This window comes from Myxocyprinus asiaticus, chromosome 14 (assembly GCF_019703515.2).
Source record: "Myxocyprinus asiaticus isolate MX2 ecotype Aquarium Trade chromosome 14, UBuf_Myxa_2, whole genome shotgun sequence".
Classification (NCBI taxonomy): Eukaryota; Metazoa; Chordata; class Actinopteri; order Cypriniformes; family Catostomidae; genus Myxocyprinus; species Myxocyprinus asiaticus.
The window spans coordinates 512,792-518,791 of NC_059357.1; the positions used below are offsets into that span (position 1 = coordinate 512,792).

General features: G+C 40.4%; 1 long non-coding RNA gene across 1 annotated transcript; it reads left to right on the plus strand.

Annotated features, from left to right (window-relative positions):
- Positions 1 to 3,992: 3,992 nt before the first annotated feature.
- Positions 3,993 to 5,610, plus strand: LOC127451307 (uncharacterized). The gene is made up of 3 exons (XR_007899082.1): positions 3,993 to 4,803; positions 5,056 to 5,106; positions 5,211 to 5,610. It is a non-coding gene; the product is annotated as an uncharacterized LOC127451307 (long non-coding RNA).
- The last annotated feature ends 390 nt before the right edge of the window (positions 5,611 to 6,000 follow it).

Consider the following 6,000-nt stretch of genomic DNA (forward strand, 5'->3'; position numbering starts at 1 on the left):
TGATGGTGATCTCTGAAAAGTTCAGATGCTAAGCTTTTAAACGATACCACATATGCCTGACTTATGTATACGGGGACTTGAGCAATTTAAGCATAAACTTTTTTTCGCGACATAGCACCCCCTTTTGGTCCACAGAGTTTAAGAGCCCTTATAATAAATCTTGGACTGATTATTTATCCATCTGCACACTCATGTAAATCATTGCACAATCACACCTTACTGTACCTGTACACACCACACACTGGTTTTATTTTCTTTATGTATCATAATTTCCATGCAGGCGGTGTGGGAGCTGGCAGCAGTCTTTATGGAGGTGGTCTCTAATTAAAGATCTACACGAGTAGGAGGAATGTAACAGGTTCAAAACTAGTGAAGGTTGAATCATGAAAGTATCTTTTGTCTTAAGTGTTTGTCATTACTGTGTTAAATGTTCACTGTGGTTTCCGCAGACTTCTCATCTCACGCCACACAGGGCAGAAATGACAATAAACTTGACTTTCAGACACACAAACCCACAAAGATTCCAGTTCACCAGCGCACTCTCACACAGACTCATGCACACACATTATTTTGAATTGTTTTGTCAATAGACTCTAATTTAATAACCTCTCATGAGCTGATCATGCTTGTTATTATATGAAGTGACTGTTGACCTGCGGCAGTCACGCACACTAGACACATCTATAAACCTGCACACACATACAAACACAGCTGTAATGTTGAGACATCAGCTCGATGACATGCGAACAGGAAGTGGTTTTACTGCTGAACAAAGCTGGCCCGAAACACGCATGACAACTTTGTTTGCAATGGAGATAAAAACAGTGACCGCTACCACTAAACCATGCTGATCTGTCTCAAAAATAACCAAAACTCTGTGTGAAAAGGTCATTTCAGCCTTGATGTGTTTATCTCAAGCACATTTCTTGATGTCAAACTACAGCAGATGTTAAAAAAGACATCTCCCCAATATTCAGTTTAGCGGTTGAATAATATGGTTTTATTGCCAAAATCTGAAACTTTTACACTTGATTCTTCCCAATCTTAAATATTAAGTTACATCCTTTCAAATAAGTTAGATCTCTAAGATTGAGGATACAGTATATACACGTTTGCTGCAAGTGTAGAGCAATTATTATATGTTGTAAACTGTTAATGTCTGGCTGCTAAAGCAAGTGTAACAGGATGCTGCAATTCCCTTCAGCCCACGTGGGCATGCTGGCGACACTTGCTTCCTCTCTTGTGTCATTTGGCAAACTATATTATTAGTGTAATGGTGTCATTTAAGTAGATATATAAAAAAAAAAAAAAGACTTACGTTTTAGATCATGATTGTGTGTTAGTATTAGGGCTGTCAATCGATTAAAATTTTTAATCGAATTAACCACAATTAATCGCATAAATAAATATTTGCTGAGATAGCCCATCAAATCACAATAATTCAATATATAATGATGAAATAATTATAAATAGTTATATTTAAATAATTACAATATATATATATATAGTATACAGATAATTAAAATGCATTACATTATTGTGGCAGAGGAGTTAAGCATTGATAAGGCAATACAAAAAGTGTCTTTCTCCCCAATTCGGAACGCCCAATTCCCAATGCGCTCTAAGTCCTCGTGGTGGCGTAGTGACTCGCCTCAATCCGGGTGGTGGAGGACGAATCTCAGTTGCCTCCGCGTCTGAGACCGTCAATCCGCGCATCTTATCACGTGGCTTGATGTGCACGTTACCGCGGAGACGTAGCGCCTGTGGAGGCTTCACGCTGTTCCCCACGGCATCCACGCACAACTCGCCACACGCCCCACTGAGAGCAAGAACCACATTATAGCGACCACAAGGAGGTTACCCCATGTGACTCTACCCTCCCTAGCAACAGGGCCAGTTTGGTTGCTTATGTGATGCTCCTGTTCTACCCACTCCGTATGGGACTCGAACCGGAGTCTCCGGCCTGGGAAGCAGGTGCACTAACAAGGAGGCTAAAGGCTACAGCCTCTAGCGTCAGTCGCTAGTGCACCTCTTGAGGTCAGGAGAGTGAGGTTTATATACATTGCACAGCTATCTATCAGCTGGCCACCATTACACTTAGGAGACCTGGCTGGAGTCACTCAGCACGCCCTGGATTCGAACTCACAACTCCAGGGGTGATACTCAGCGTCAATACTCGCTGAGATACCCAGGCCCCCAGAAAGTGTCTTTAGTATCCAATGAATTGTATATTTGCATATTATTGAACATAAGCCAATCACTGGTCTACAGTTCACAGCAATCCATTTTGCAATTGAATTCGTCAATCAGTCGGAGATTTATTATAAGGGCTTGTTTAAGAACGCGTCAATGTATATCTGCATCAGATGGACACTTTTGGAGTGTCTCTCTTTGGTTGTGTTGTGTCATAAACACACTGTTTCTAGGTCACTGTGTCAAGTTAAACGTAATTTAATACTTCGAAAAATACGTCTTGAGATCCCTAAATTCGGATTTGTGCTCCAAGCTGTTTTTTAAAGCAAGAACGCGTCCTCTTGTTGTGTTGTCTAAATCGACAGCTCTAGTTAGTATATTTATAAGTTACATGATGTATAATTGTGTCCAATGAGGAAACGTTTTGCATACAATAACTGCTTGAGATGTCTGTTTAAGAGTGTTTCATCTGGAAAGCATCATAATCTAATTAACATCTGTTAAACATCTTAAAAAGATCAGATTTACAAACAATCAAAATCATAAACATCTCAAAGACATCTGATAAATGTCTCCATGACATCCGAGAGGAAACGTCTTATAAACATACTGCAGATGAGCAAACAACCTAAAAACACGTCTTCCAGATGTAACACACACACATGGACGTCTGGGTGATGTTCGTGTGCTATCAGGGTGCTGAACGCAACTCATTGAGCTAGCAGTTGAAAATTATAACATTTTAGAATGATTAAAACTTTGAACTTTATCATTTATTTATGAATTTATATGAACATGTCTTAATGACATGATTCACTTTGTATGTGTTAATATTTTTATCGGGGCTCTTGATTGCTGAGTGGTGTTGCACTTTAAAAGAACTAATTTAATACTCAGATCAATATTTAAGCCCTTTTTAACTATAAATTCTTCTCCCTGCCCAGCAGGTGGCGATATGCACAAAGAATGTGAATCACCAAAAACAAAAGAAGAATGTGAAAGTGAAAGTGAATGTGAAGATTTATAGTAAAAAAAGGACTTAAATATTAATTTCTCACCCACACCTATCATATCACTTCTGAAGACATGGATTAAACCACTGGAATCTTTTGGATTACTTTTATGCTGCCTTTATGTGCTTTTTGGAGCTTCAAAGTTCTGGTCACCATTCAATTGCATTGTATGGACCTACAGAGCTGAAATATTCTTCTAAAAATCTTCATTTGTGTTCAGCAGAAGAAAGAAAGTCATACACATCTGGGATGGCATGAGGGGAGTAAATGATGAGAGAATTTTCATTTTTGGGTGAACTGTTCCTTTAATGCCGTGATCAACAACTCGTGATTTATATGTCCACTTGACTGCTTTTCCTTAGATTTGCAGTGAGATCTTCAAAGATTTTGATAATTTGCTGTGAGAAAAACTTATCTTCGTTTCTCATTCATAACCAATGTGCACTGCAGACCCTGAATTTTGCTGTTTTTCCTTTATCTTCTTTTTTTTTTTTTTTTTTTTTTTTGCATTATTTACAGACTACAATCATCACATAATTCATATTTATAATAAAGCTATTAGCCAAAAAAAAAGTTTAATTTACTGCCTGTTGTCTATTACATATTACATGATCTTTCTATGTTGTGTTACTTCAGTGTTGTGTATTTTTGCTGTCATAATTACACTTGATTGGTTAACGGGCCTCATGGCCTCGCTGTGATTGGTCAGACTGACCCACCAAAGTTTCCCGCTGTTTGTCTGACCCAACAACGGCTGTAACGGTCAGTCAGTCTGTGCCCATGATGATGATGAGAAGCCGCTTTATTTCATAACTGTGTCATTTTAAACTGTTTGTATCTCTCACGATGGACCAATTGTAGAACATTCAGTGTAAATTTGGTTTATGAACGTTTAATGTGTAAAATGTGTTAATTTTCCATGATTCAATTATCGGATCGGTGCTGACGTGAAAATACTCTTCACTGACTGGAGTTTTTCAACTCATTTTATTGCTATTATAGTGAAACTCTGATAACTTATAAAAGAATACATCCAGAATCATCATCTGAGGTACTTCAGTGAAAATGTCGAGTTTAGACATTATTTGTGAGAATATTCATGCCGGGCACGCGCCGCAGTGGTTCGCGCGCTGGGAGCGCCCTACCGTGTGTGTTGTGGAGATGATGGACATACCGGACTATCTCGACTAATGTAAACAGATATAACGTGGTACTTTACGACTGATGTTTCTGCAGGCGGTGCGCAAACGGGCGCCGCTGATGTGCGTGATGGGCGCAGAGATGATACCCGAGCTGCTTTACCGTGAGGAGAACTCGAGAATAAACTTCACCTGTTCACTACTGAGTGATAGAAATACTCACAAACACTCATTCATACACTCTAATGTATATATATATATATACTGTGTGTGTGTGTGTGTGTATATATATATATATATATATATATATATATATATATATATATATATATATATATAACCGGTCCTTCTCGACCCACTACGAGCGGGATTTGAACTGAGGTCTCCGGCATGGGAGGCAGACGCGCTAACAAGGAAGCTAAAGGCTACAGCCGTCAGTTGCTAGTGCACCTCTTGAGGTCAGGGGAGTGGGATATACTGCACAGCTACCTACAAGCTGGCTACTGTTACATTTACATTTACATATACATATACATATATATATATATATATATATATATATATATATATATTTATGACCAAACATATTGGTCAAACTATTGGACAGCATGATGAAATCTGCATAATAAAGATGGTAAATGATGTTCTGAATTGTAAGTGGAAGTCAATGGAAAGTCCTCACAGTGTATAAACACATGTGTGTGTTTCAGGAATGTTGTTGTTTGCTGTGGACTCTTCACTGTTCTATCAGGTGATCGAAGGTGAGGAATCATTCTTGCTTGAATTATAGAAAATAGTTAAATACGTGGCTTAAATAATTTAATAAATGTATTTATTTATTTTCTGAAAAACACGACGACTGAAGCAGCACATAGACAGAGCTGGTCAGAATGGGTGTGACACTGCTTCACAGGCAGAAGGGAAGGAGAACACAGGGAAGCGGGGTTTCCAGGTTCAGGTAAGAGTTTTAATCGGCCACCTCAGTGCTTTACAATTTCACAAACTCATCAGTTTCACAGGCACGTAGTTACTTAAACACATCAGCTTCACAAACACAATAGATTAAGCAAACAGCTTCTGTAGCACCGTGGCCTTCCTTGTGCCAGACTTTCTCTGCTGCTGGTGGCGTGGCTGTTTATATGCCGCTCTCCCCATGCTCACTGGAATTAGAGACTATTGTTAAACATAATCTAGCTCAGGTTCAAGCGCCCTTACCGCTTTCTCTCTCTCCATGCCTGACCACGCCCCCGCTGCCACATATCCCCACCGCCCAACACAGGCCGGGGAGGCATCCGGCCTGCCCCCCCCCCATTTCTGGAGAGGAAGTCAGTGACAGCCATCTGCGCTTCCGGTCTGTGGACCACCTTGAACTTAAACGGCTGAAGAGCCAGATACCAACGGGTGATCTGCACGTTCGTATCTTTCATGCGGTGGAGCCACTGGAGTGGGGCGTGATCCGAGCAGAGGGTGAAGGCCTGCCCCAACAGGTAGTACTGGAGAGTGAAGACTGCCCACTTGATGGCGAGACACTCCTTTTCCACGATGCTGTACTTAGTCTCCCTCAGCGAGAGCTTACGGCTAATGTACAGCACAGGGCGCTCCTCCCCCTTCACCACCTGCGAGAGTACAGCCCCCAGCCCTCTGTCTGAAGTGTC